Source organism: Canis lupus, chromosome 13 (genome assembly GCF_048164855.1).
Source record: "Canis lupus baileyi chromosome 13, mCanLup2.hap1, whole genome shotgun sequence".
Lineage (NCBI taxonomy): Eukaryota > Metazoa > Chordata > Mammalia > Carnivora > Canidae > Canis > Canis lupus.
The window spans coordinates 35,121,127-35,133,375 of NC_132850.1; the positions used below are offsets into that span (position 1 = coordinate 35,121,127).

General features: G+C 40.2%; 1 protein-coding gene and 1 long non-coding RNA gene across 4 annotated transcripts in view; one reads left to right on the plus strand and one right to left on the minus strand.

The window, feature by feature from the left end:
• The window catches only part of LOC140602878 (uncharacterized), a 33,527-nt gene that overhangs the window by 19,228 nt on the left and 2,050 nt on the right, over positions 1–12,249 (plus strand). The window contains exons 2-5 of the long non-coding RNA XR_012005824.1: positions 241–1,352; positions 1,872–2,944; positions 4,827–4,943; positions 5,632–5,799. This is a non-coding gene — a long non-coding RNA (uncharacterized lncRNA). The remainder of the gene's footprint in view (positions 1–240; positions 1,353–1,871; positions 2,945–4,826; positions 4,944–5,631; positions 5,800–12,249) is intronic.
• The window catches only part of LOC140602873 (uncharacterized), a 38,997-nt gene that overhangs the window by 13,590 nt on the left and 13,158 nt on the right, over positions 1–12,249 (minus strand). The gene's annotated exons all lie outside the window — the stretch shown is intronic.

Below are 12,249 nucleotides of genomic sequence, written 5' to 3' on the forward strand. Positions count from 1 at the left end.
ATAAATAAATAAAATCTTAAAAAAAAAAGTTTATGAGATGATGTATATAAACAGAGTTTCAAGCACCATGCTCGGTCTATAATTGGTGTTTAATAAATGTTAGTTCCTTCCCCAAAATACTTCTTGGTCATTTCTGCTTTCACTGGAAATTAAAAACATGGGGCAAGAGAACAGAGGCTCTAACTTTCAGGGAATGTGAATGTCTGCATATTCTATTTACAATTCTTTTTCTTTTTTTAGATTTCTTTTATGTATTCATGAGAGATACAGAGAGAAGCAGAGACACAGGCAGAGGGAGAAGCAGGCTCCATGCAGGGAGCCCCACACGGGACTCGATCCCGGGACCCCGTGGTCACGCCCTGAGCGGAAGGTACACGCTCAACAACTGAGCCACCCAGGGGTCCTTGGATCAAATTTTCTTTCTGAATTCCCAGCACAGCCTCTGTAAAACTGGGAAGGAGCTAAGGAAGTCCGCTGTTTTTGGACTCTCCTCTCTGCACCCTTCATTTCGTTCACAGCCACCCTTCCTCCCGCTGACATCTGGAGGCCCTTACTCCACAATGCAAGGATCCTGAGGAAGCTCATAAAAACCACTTATCCTAAGAAGTTAGGAGTGTGATTTCCTTCCTCCTGGAGATTCTTACACACAGTGGAGAGGAGAGAGAGCTCAGCTTTGGAGTTGGAAGGTCCTGACTGTCCAGGTTGCCACAGGCAATTGATATAATTTTCTTGAGACTCTGTTTCTTCATCAACAAGATGAGAACGGTAATAATTGTTATCCTCCAGGCTTGATGTAAAAATTGAATGAGACTGAGAGTGGTCATAATGCTTTGTGATCTGAAAAGTGTTGTGATTATTTATTAGTCTTTTCCTTGGGTTGTAAATAAAGACCAACTGAGCAAGCCTGAGGAAGGGATATTGGGTTTGACTAATGAGGCCTCAGATAAGGCAAGATTGAGGGGTTGTGGGAAATGAAGAGAGTCTCTCTCTCCCTTTTAACAGATCCTTCCAGTGCTGACCAATATCTGGTTCTGCTCTCCTTCAGAGACAGGAAGTGAAGTTCTGTTTCCTAGCCCTCCTGGCATCTCGATTGAACTACCTGAGTTCTGCCCAATGGATCATGGAGAGAAGCGATATACCCCTCTTGTAGACCTGGTTACAAAATGTCCCGTGTGATTCTTCTGTTCTCTCTCTTCATGACTGGGATGGGATGGGATGATGCCAGGGGGATCTTGAAACTACCAGATTGTGGAGACACTACATGGAATGAAAGAGCCTGGGTCCTGGAATCACCACCTGGAGAGAGCTGTGCCAGAGAGCTGCAAACCAACAGCACTAACAGTGGACTTTGTGTGAGCAAGAAATAAACTTTCATTGTGTTTATTTAGCCACAGAGATTTGGGACAGTTTCTTATAGTAGTCTTCCCTACTACACCATACCTTGAGCTTGCTTCCCCCTATCACCCCCCCACCCCCCATCATCTGTCTCTCTTGTTGTGTACCAGCTTTCTCTGCTTTCTTATTCATGAGGGAAATTGGCCACCAGCAATAGCAACCAAGGTGACCTCTCTTCCATTCAAGAGAACAGCTTGTTGGCAACTAAAAACATTTATTTCATGTTTCAAATTCCTTTGAGAGAACTGGGTTAAGTCCAGCTCAAAACAGGTGTCAATCTCTGAACCATCAATCTAGGATATCTGTGGGATAAGGAGGGTAATATCCAGAAAAGTGGTGCTTGGCAGCCAACTCAAATCATGTTTACCCAGTGCCCCATACTTGCTGTTAATGTGTTTGGTGGTTTTTTAAAAAAGATTTTATTTATTTATTTATTTATTTATTTATTTATTTATTTATTTATTTATTTATTTTAGTAAGCAGGAGATAATATCCAACAGACTCTGCGCTGAGCACAGAGCCTGACAGGGCTCGATCCCAGAACCTTGAGATCATGACCTGAGCTGAAACTGAGCCACCCAGGTGCCCCACTGTTAACCTTTTTGAAAAGCAACATGGGCAGAGCAGAGACAAACTCTTTTTCTTATATACTTCCAAAGAATGAATCTCTAAGGATTTGTTTGGCTTCTCAGTCATCAGGTAACTAATTTACTTATTGGGGCTGGGTAGCCTTTCCGAGCTGCCCTCAAACTATGCAATGTGACAATATTGCCCTTCCAGAGTGGTGAGGCTGCAGTGTTCTGGCCTGTGGGCTACACCAGACATGCAGGCCATGAGAACATCTGCAGTAGGTGAAGGGTGGGAATCATTTTCTTGTGCATTGGACTTCAAGCGTGACGCAGGAAGTCCACAAAGTGATCTCAGGATGGTACTGCAATGTATAGTAGAAAAAATAGAAGTTTGATTCTCCCAAAAGCATACAACAAATATCACAAAACAAAAAAGTAGCACAGAAATGTCTGCTTTTCCATGGAAATAATTTTCTATATCATTGTCAGATCCCACTGCCTAAAAGATAAAAGTCAAGATTCAAAGCTTGCTTTGCAAGGCCCTTTGGGAGAGGCTCTCCCCAGTGTGATCTCCCACTGGGTCCTATCACATGCTCCATCCACAGCCTCTAAGCGGGTTAAACTATGAGTATTTCCCTGAAAAGGCCATGTTCCCCAAAGGCTCAGTTTTCAGGCTCCGCTTCTCCCTCTGCTTGAAATATCCTTTCTCCCTTATGAGCAAAGAATCCTGGCTGATTTCAGAACTCAGCTCCAGCACACTTAGAATTAGGACTTTCAGGACTAGCACACTTAGAATTACAGTTAGGCTGTGTCTTCTTTGTGCTCTGTTACAACACCTACCGATGCTTTTTTTTTTTTTTTAATATCTTTTTCCCTCTAATTGCAATAATCAAAAAAACCCTAACATTGCGAACTTTGGAAAATAAACACCAAAAAAGAAAAAGAAAAGAAAAATCTCTCATCATCTCACCCTCCAGGAGGTATGTATGTATAATACACACACACACACACGTCACATACATATACATAATTTCCAAAACTTTTTGATTTTGTACTTGTCTTTCTTGACAACACAGCATAAGGAATTTCTTATTCATCTGCAATATAATTTTGAATGAATATGTCATACCGTATGGGTGGATGTCCTATACTTGATTTAACAAAACTTATTGTTAGATGTTTATGACTATTTCTAATTTTCATTACAGTAAATAATTCTACCATGAGCAGCCCTGGATGTAAACCATTGCATACCTCTGATGATTTCTTTAGGATAAAGACCTAGAAATATAGTTGCTAGGTCCAGGGGTATGCAAACAGGATCCAAAGGCAAGAAATCAATGATAGTTACTGTCTTGGGTAGCCTTCTCAGAAAGTGGAAAATATTCCTAGGAACCCCCCCTTCCCCTTCCCAGAAGATTTCTCCCTATGTCTGACAGACAAAATTGTATCACATGCATATGTAGAAACCAGGTGCTGGCAAGGGTAGCAAGATCATGTGATTGGCTTAGACCATCCAGATGTATCCTATCACATCCAATACCTCAGAAAAAAGGCCTTTTAAAAAATTTTTATTTTGAGAGAGAGAGAGAGAGAGAGAGAATCTTAAGCAGGCTCCATGCTTAGCGCAGAGCCAAACCTGATCTCACAACCCTGAGATCATGACCCGAGCTGAAATCAAGAGTCAGTCACTTAGCCACCCAGGTGCCCCTTGCTTTTTGTTATTAAGGAAAATTTGAGAGTAGTTGTCTTATAGGAGCCAAGTTACCTCCTTACTTGGAATAGGATATTCACATGTTTAAAAGTCTTTTCATTTTGTTTTTAAAACTTTTTTTTTAATATTTTTTATTTATTTATGGTAGTCACAGAGAGAGAGAGAGAGAGAGAGAGAGAGAGAGAGAGGCAGAGACATAGGCAGAGGGAGAAGCAGGCTCCATGCACCAGGAGCCCGACGTGGGATTCGATCCCGGGTCTCCAGGATCGCGCCCTGGGCCAAAGGCAGGCGCTAAACCGCTGCGCCACCCAGGGATCCCTCATTTTGTTTTTAGAGAGAGAGAGAGAATGGAAGAGAGAGTGTATGAGCAGGGTTGGGGGGGGCAGAGGGAGAGAGAGAATCTTAAGCAGGCTCCACTCCCAGCACAGAGCCTGCTGGGGCCTGTCGTGGGGCTTGATCTCAAGACCCTGAGATCATGACCTGAGCCAAAATCAAGAGTCAGATGCCTAATCAACCAAGCCACCTAAGAGCCCCCTTAAAAGGCTTTTCTAATTTGATGGTGACAGATAGTTCCCTATTGTCATTTTATGTCTTTGATTACTAATGGGAATGAACATTTTTCAAGTATTTATTGTCATTGTATTTCTACTGTGATTTGCTCAATCACATTATTTCATAAACTACACCTAGATACATGTCCTTTTAAAAGTGACTTTTATTTTCTGAACCCTGAAGAGCCCAAGGCTGTGTGTCTGCATACAGTGTGGCTGTGTGTATTGCAGTAATAAGTAAGATTAGGGGGAAGAGTGGGTCACAGTGCACATGACCTCTAAAGACTGGAAAGTTATGGGTTAGAGAATTCAGGCACTTGGGAATGGAATAAGAGATTTCTCCAGAATAAGTCAGGCAGTCAAGTCCAAAGCTCAGCTTACTTTCTATTAGTTCAATATACTTTCCATTGGCTAGCTTTTGAGTCAGTTTTACAGTGACCATTACAATGTCATCATTATTTAAGCAGAAGATGCTTTGAGGGGTTATGGAGGAAAAAACTCCTCATCTGGAGGAAAAAAAGCAACCGACTAATTACAGATTTGTTCATCTTGACAGTGAGCCTTATGTTAATGAGTCCTTGTATAATTCTCATCCAGTTTTATGAGATTGAATTTGCAGTTGGGAGAAATTCTCGTGGTCTCTTAAGACTGGACTTATAGAACTCTGGACAGCAATAGCAAGAAGTATCAGTCTATTGCTGAAGAACTAATATGGTGAGTCATTGGTTTGAATCCTAGGTTTATGGGAACTGAGTAAACATGTATGTATGTGTGTGTGTGGTGGTGGTGGGGGCCTTCTGAAAGCTTGTTTTGGCAATGGGAGGCTTGGAAGTTTATCTTTCAAACAGGAGCTTCAAATTCTGAATGAGGAAAGTGTACAGTTTTTTATTTCATGATTTAAAATAAAAAAAGAATCCTCTTTGTTTCAGGACAAAAATTCAGAATTGCCTTTCACGGAGCCTTAAATAAATGAACCATGTCTCCTTTTATAATGTGGTTTATGATGCCCATCAACACAATGTTGAACAGCATCATCTCCCAGATAATGAATAATTATGCACACCTTGGTGCAATAAACAACTACCTGGTTATGTTAACATAACCAACCTTTATGTGGAAACAGTTATTTAGATTTGTAATTATTGCTAATTCTATTAAATTGATTTTTACAACAATTTATCTAGATCTAACGCTAACAATTTACACTTACGGTAGGATTTTTTTTTAAACCATAGGAAATGAACATATCAAATCACTTTTTCTTTGCCTTACTGAGATTTTTCAATAATTAAAACATTGAAATGACTTTTGCATGAAGGAGATGTGGACCACTCAAGGGCTGTGTAATTGATTATGAAATTCTGTAATTGAATGCAAAATTCTATAATTCTCCATTATCTAGACATGAGAGCAATCGATGACAAGCTGATGAGAATTATGAAGTGAATTACCAAGTGTTAAGTGTTAAAATCCATTGGCACTCAGATGTGGAAGAGATTTTAGAAACACATCGCCAGGAAAAAAGCCATACAGTTCTGCAACCATTGTCCTCTCCCTGCCTCGCCCAGAGGTGAGACCCTGGGCTGGGTAGTAGCCCCAGAGCCTATACTCAGTCTGCTCATTTTGCGATAATGTTCACAGGTGGAGTATGAAGTGAGGACTGATATTATGGACTGTATATTTGTGTCTACCCCCCTTCCAATCCCAAATTTGTATGTGGAAGCCCTCACATCCATGGTGGTGGCATTTGGAGGCGGGACCTTTAGGAAGTAATTGGAATTTACTTAGGTCTTGAATGTTGGCCTTCATGATGGGATTAGGGTCCTTACAAGAAGAGACATCAGAACTCAGTCTTTGTCATGTGAGGACACAGTAAAGAGGTGGCCAGGAAGAGGGATCTTACTAGGTATCAAGTTGGCCAGAACCTTGACCTTGGACTTCTCAACCTCCAGATAGGTGAGAAATTAATGTCTGTTGTTCAAGGCACCCAGTATATGGTCCTTTCTTATGGTAGCCCAAGTTAAGACAGATTGAGATCTAGGCTTTAGCGGATTTGATAAATAAATTGGATTTCTCAGGTGTATTGTCTCATGACTATACCTTATTTGGTATCAATTTCTTTCCTCATCTTTATGAGGAGCCGCATCACAATTCATCAGCAATTATGGAATATGAAATTTAGCCTCATTATTTTATTGCATGTTTATTAAGCATATACTAATATAGCCACTCTGGCCTTAAGCTTTGGATAGGATACAAAGGTGAATAAGTGCCAGTCACTACGATTGGGAATCTAACAGCTCACACCTGAGTCATAAAAAAAAGAATAGCTGACAATGGGGGACTAAAACAAGTGCCTAGGGAACCCAGGAAGACAAACTTCCGGAAGCCTCTGAGAAGGCTTTCAAGAGGGGTGACTTATGAGTCTCACTGAGTAATAAAAATGCATGTGGAAATTAATATTAACACTCTAAGTAAGTACAGGGATCCCTGGGTGGCGCAGCGGTTTGGCGCCTGCCTTTGGCCCAGGGCGCGATCCTGGAGACCCCGGATCGAATCCCACATCGGGCTCCCAGTGCATGGAGCCTGCTTCTCCCTCTGCCTGAGTCTCTGCCCCCCTCTCTCTCTCTCTCTCTCTCTCTCTCTGTGACTATCATAAATAAAAAAAAAAATATTAACACTCTAATATTTAGACTATAAACTATGAAACATTTTAAACATACACAAAACACAGAAAATACTATAACAGACTCTGTGTATCCACAACCCAAGTGAGTAAATATATACATATAGAATGTATTTTCAAAATGCACATCAAATTTGCCATCTTCTGGTAAGCATAAGTATTTGAGATTTATGCACATTTAGATAGGTTGATTTCCCACTTTTTTGGGAGGGGCAGTATCCATGTAAAAAACTTTCAGAAACATATCTCATGTGCACTTGAAAAGCATTCTGTAGTTTAGATGCTTAGAATTGGGGCTTTCAAACAGCATTTTATAAATCTTATTTATTTATGTATTTATGTATTTATGTATTTATTTATTTATGAGAGAGAGAAAGCATGACAGAGCATGAGCGGGGCAGGGAGGGACAGGGGGAGAGGAAGAAGCAGATTCCCTGCTGAGCAGGGAACCCAATGTGGGGCTGGATCCCAGGACCCTGGGAGCATGACCTGAGCCAAAGGTAGATGCTTACCTGACTGAACCACCCAGGTGCCCCTCAGAATTTAAAGAAAGTTTAGTCGTTTCAAGAAAGTTGTTCTAACCTAGGAAGTTGGTTCATTACTTGAACACAAACTGCTGTATAAACCTTGCCAGTAACAGCATAATATAATACAGTCATTATTTACTGGGACTTGCTGTGTTCCAGGCACTGTTGTGTGTGGTTTATATGAATTACTTCTTTTACCATAGTTTCACCATTCTTTCTTTTTTTTTTTTTAAAATTTCAATGTTATTTGTGTAACAAAAATTTGTCGCTAGGGGATTTTTAATTTTTTTAAAGGTTTTATTTATTTATTCATGATAGAGAGAGAGAGAGAGAGGCAGAGACAGGCAGAGAGAGAAGCAGGCTCCATGCAGGGAGTCCGACGCGGGACTCGATCCCGGGACTCCAGGATCATGCCCTGGACCAAAGGCAGGCGCCAAACCGCTGAGCCACCCAAGGATCCCCGAGGATTTTTAATGAAGTCTAACATCTATTTTGCTTACATGGATCATGTTTTTAAAAATGACTTGTAAAAAATGTATAACATAGAACTATTATAACCATTTTTAAATGTACAGCTCAGTAATGTTAACTATATGCACAATGTGGTACAACAAATCTCTAGAATCTTTTTTAAAAAAATATTTTATTTATTTATTTGAGAGAGAGAGAGAGAGAGGGAGCACAAGTGGGAGGAGGGGCAGAGGGAGAGGGAGAAGCAGACTGCCGGCTGAGCAGGGAGCCCCATGCAGCGCTGGATCCCAGGACCCCAGGATCACGACCTGAGATGAAGGCAGATGCTTAATCGACTGAGCCACCCAGGCACCACTAGAATCTTTTCATCTTGCAAAACTAAAATTCTACATACAATGAACAACTCCCCATTTTCCTCTCCTGGTGACCACATTCTACTTTCTGTTTCTATGTATTTGACTACTTGATACCTCATGTAAGTGGGGTCATACAGATTTGTCTTTCTGTGACTGACACATTTTACTTAGCATAATGTCCTCATAGTTCATCATGTTGTAGTATATGACAGGGTTTCCTTCTTTTTAAAGGCTGAATAATATGACATTGTATGTAAATACCACCTTTTGTTTATCCGTTCATTCAGTGTTGGACATTTGGGTTGCTTCCTCCTCTTTTCTATTGTGAATAAAGCTGTCATGAACATGGATGTAAACATATCTCTTCAAGATCCTGTTTTCAGTTCCTTCGGATATATACCCAGAAGTAGGACTGCTGGATCATTTGGTAATTTTATTTTTAATTTTTGAAGAACCTCCATACTGTTTTCTGTAGCAGCTGAACCATTTTACATTCTCACCAACAGTGCATGAGGGTGCCAATTTCTCTACATCCTCACCAACACTTGTTATTTCTGTTTTTTTGTTTTTTTTTTTTTTATGTTTTGCCATCCTAATGGGTATGAGGTATGATATCTCATTTGGTTTTGGTTTACATTTTGTTCATCATTACTGACTTTGGGCACTTTTTAAAAAAAGATTTATTTATTTATTTATGATAGACATAGAGAGAGAGAGAGAGAGAGAGAGAGGCAGAGACACAGGAGGAGGGAGAAGCAGGCTCCATGCTGGGAGCCTGACGTGGGACTCAATCCCGGTACTCCAGGATCGCGCCCTGGGCCAAAGGCAGGCGCTAAACCGCTGAGCCACCCAGGGATCCCTGGGCACTTTTTTTATATGCTTGTTGGCTATTTGTGTATCGTCTTTGGAGAAACATCTGTTAAAGTCTTTTGATCATTTTAAATGGAATTATTTGTTTATTTTGTTGTTGAGTTTTAGGAGTTCCTTATATATCCTGGGTATTAACTGTTTGTAAATTATATGGTTTACAAATATTTCCTCCCATTCCATAGGCTGCCTTTTCACTCTCTTGATGATTTCCTTGCTTGTAGAAGAAACCCACTGGGTGCCTATGAGAGTTCTTATTTCAGTGTATCCCAGACAGTGCTGGATAATGTCAGATTTTTTCATTCTTGTCCCTTGTACTTTATAGACCCTGAAAGCCTCAGAACTTGGACAGAAACAGTTCTGGAATTCAGGATTCCTTGTTCCCAACCCAAGGCTCAGTAGTCGTTTAAATATTAACCATTTATGCTTTTTTATCTCTACTTCCTACAAATTTTTCAGATATTTTAAGATAATTGACAAAATTGTAGGCCTAGCATTTGGGTTTGCCCTGGTAAGCCCCCTTAATCTGTCTGGCAGGGAGGTGATGTAGCCATTCTTACCTTCTATTTCAGAAGCTTTCTGCAAAACATAACTACTTATCTTCTTATGTTTGTCTACATTTATATGGGAAATAGGGGCAAAGTGTTGGGGGTAGAATGATACACCATTATTTAGAGAGCTGGAGCACTTTCAGACACAGCTGGAGATAAAATTCAAGGAATAATTAAGATGAAAAAGTTCATCAGGATAGGTCCACAGTGTGGTTGATGCAATCAAAGAGAAAGGTTGTTTGGACAGAAATACTGAACAATTCAAATCCGGAAGGCCGATGTGATTCTGCTGTTACAAAAACATGGGGTGTGCATTTGTAGGTCAACATACTACTCACTTTTGTGCAAATCAGGCATCACTCTACAGAACTCATGGTTCAAAGATAATATACAAAGAGATCCTTCTTCCATTACTTTTGTCTCAGGAGACTTTCATTTGGCTGAAAGGGCTGAAAAGATAGGTATTCCCAATGGTTTATAAGCATGAATTAGAGCTCAGGTCTTTTCCCTGAGGAAGTAGGAATTAGGCCCTGCATTTATGAGTAATGCAGAGGGATGCCAGGAGAAAGGGCAGCATGATGGGTGAGTCTCTATCTAACCACACTCCACCAAGCTTTCCTTTACTTAACCTAGACCTGGGTTTGTTTACTCACAAACTAATTAACCTTAGTGTCCTCATCTGAAAATGAGGATAATAATCATCCCGACTTCACGGGACTGTTGTGACCATTAAAAGAGATAATGCATTTGAAGTGCCCAGCATGTAGGAAGCACTTGATAAAAGCCAGCTCCTATTAGTTTCTACCCTTTCTGAATGCCTAAAAGGCTTTCAGTGGAGTGCCTCATAATTTAGTAGCTAATTGCATACTGTCTTATATAGTTTGCTACTGTTTCTTCCAAGTTAATCATCTTTCTTATGCAACATAAATTTCATGGAGACGCTGTCTTCATAATATCTAGATCTGCTCCTTTTACAGAATGTGTCCACAGATATTCTTTTATGCATCTTTTGAATTTCCTACTTGTTCAGCTCCAGCTGAACATGGACAAGGCGGTCTACAACATGTATTAACTGATTGATGGCTCTTTGTCAGAAAGATGAATCCCTCCAGAGGTTACTTCAGGGATTGTGAATTATAAAGCTTCACTTTGAAGAAAGAGTAAAGAGCACTTAAACATCTTAAAAGAGAGCTTCTCAACTTGAGAATTTTTGGTCTGTTAGATTAAATACAAAATGACTATTAATCCTTTTTCATGGGAGCACTCTGGTATAAAGTTAAAAAGTACCTATGGCACACTGTCCCTGTTTGAAGAGGAAAACACAATGCTGTAATGGTACATGAAGCCCATTGCTAAGCAACGGAACCAGGTCTGGCCTGCTCTGGAGTGAAAATCCTTTGTTCTGCCTGATGAAGAATTATTAAATGGAAAGTGCTTAATAAAATCTTACTTGCAACAATAACACTCATTATTTTTCAGAGCACTAATCAGCAGTTGATAACTAATTTTCACAGGAGGCTCTGACAAAAGCTTGCATTTTCTGTTCCCTAAATGAAGGAGTTCAGCAAGGTTTTGGATATTCATTTTTGTGGAAGGTATAGATCTGTGTTTTAGGGGTTTTTTTTGTTGTTGTTTTTTGTTTGTGTGTATGTGTGTGCTTGTGTGTTTTAGGTATAATCCAGGACTGTAAAAATCCATCTCAACACCTGGATGGCTCAGTGGTTGAGCGTCTGCCTCAGAGCATCTGCATCAGGTTGTGATCCAGGGATCCTGGGATCATGTCCCGTGTCAGGCTCCCTCTGGGGAGCCTGCTTCTCCCCCTGCCTACGTCTCTGCCTCTCTCTGTGTGTCTCTCATGAATATATAAATTAAAATCTTAAAAAAAATCCAACTCAAGTAAATTCAATTCCAGTGAATCTTGATGCAGAAATACTTGTTGGTGTAATCTAACAAGGGTTTCTAGACAGCATCACCTGGGAACTTGTTAGAAATGCAAATTCCTGAGCCCCATCCCCACCCTCTGAATAAGAAACCCAGGCAGCAGGGCCCAGCACTCTGCAGTTAGTAGCACACCTGGTGATTCTGATGCCCATTAAAATTTGATAACCACAGACCTAGAGGGTTAGGATTACCGTGTGAGACACATCGAAGTAGATAGTAAAGGGCTAAGTTCAGTTTGGTACAAGTAGACCATCTCCAACAACTGTTGAACTATCGAGCCACTTTGAACTGTGGAAGAAATTAATTCAGAAAGTTATCATAGAGGGGAAAAAAAGTGTGTGTCATGGAAGAGATTTTTCTAGGAAGCCAGCACTTAACTTCCTGATGAAATTGGAGCCATTTATAAACAACTTCACCTGTTGCATCTATGGACAATCAGTTTTCAAAGAGATCATTTATTGAGAATATATAGTAATTTCTTTGGTTTTCTCCCACTAGAGACATTAAGGTGAAATGATGTCCATTGCTTATGACAACGGAGACTGGTAACCTGAAAAGTTTTAAGTAAATCAAAATATGAAGTCTAGAAAAAAAATATGTGCATATCCATATCATAAACTT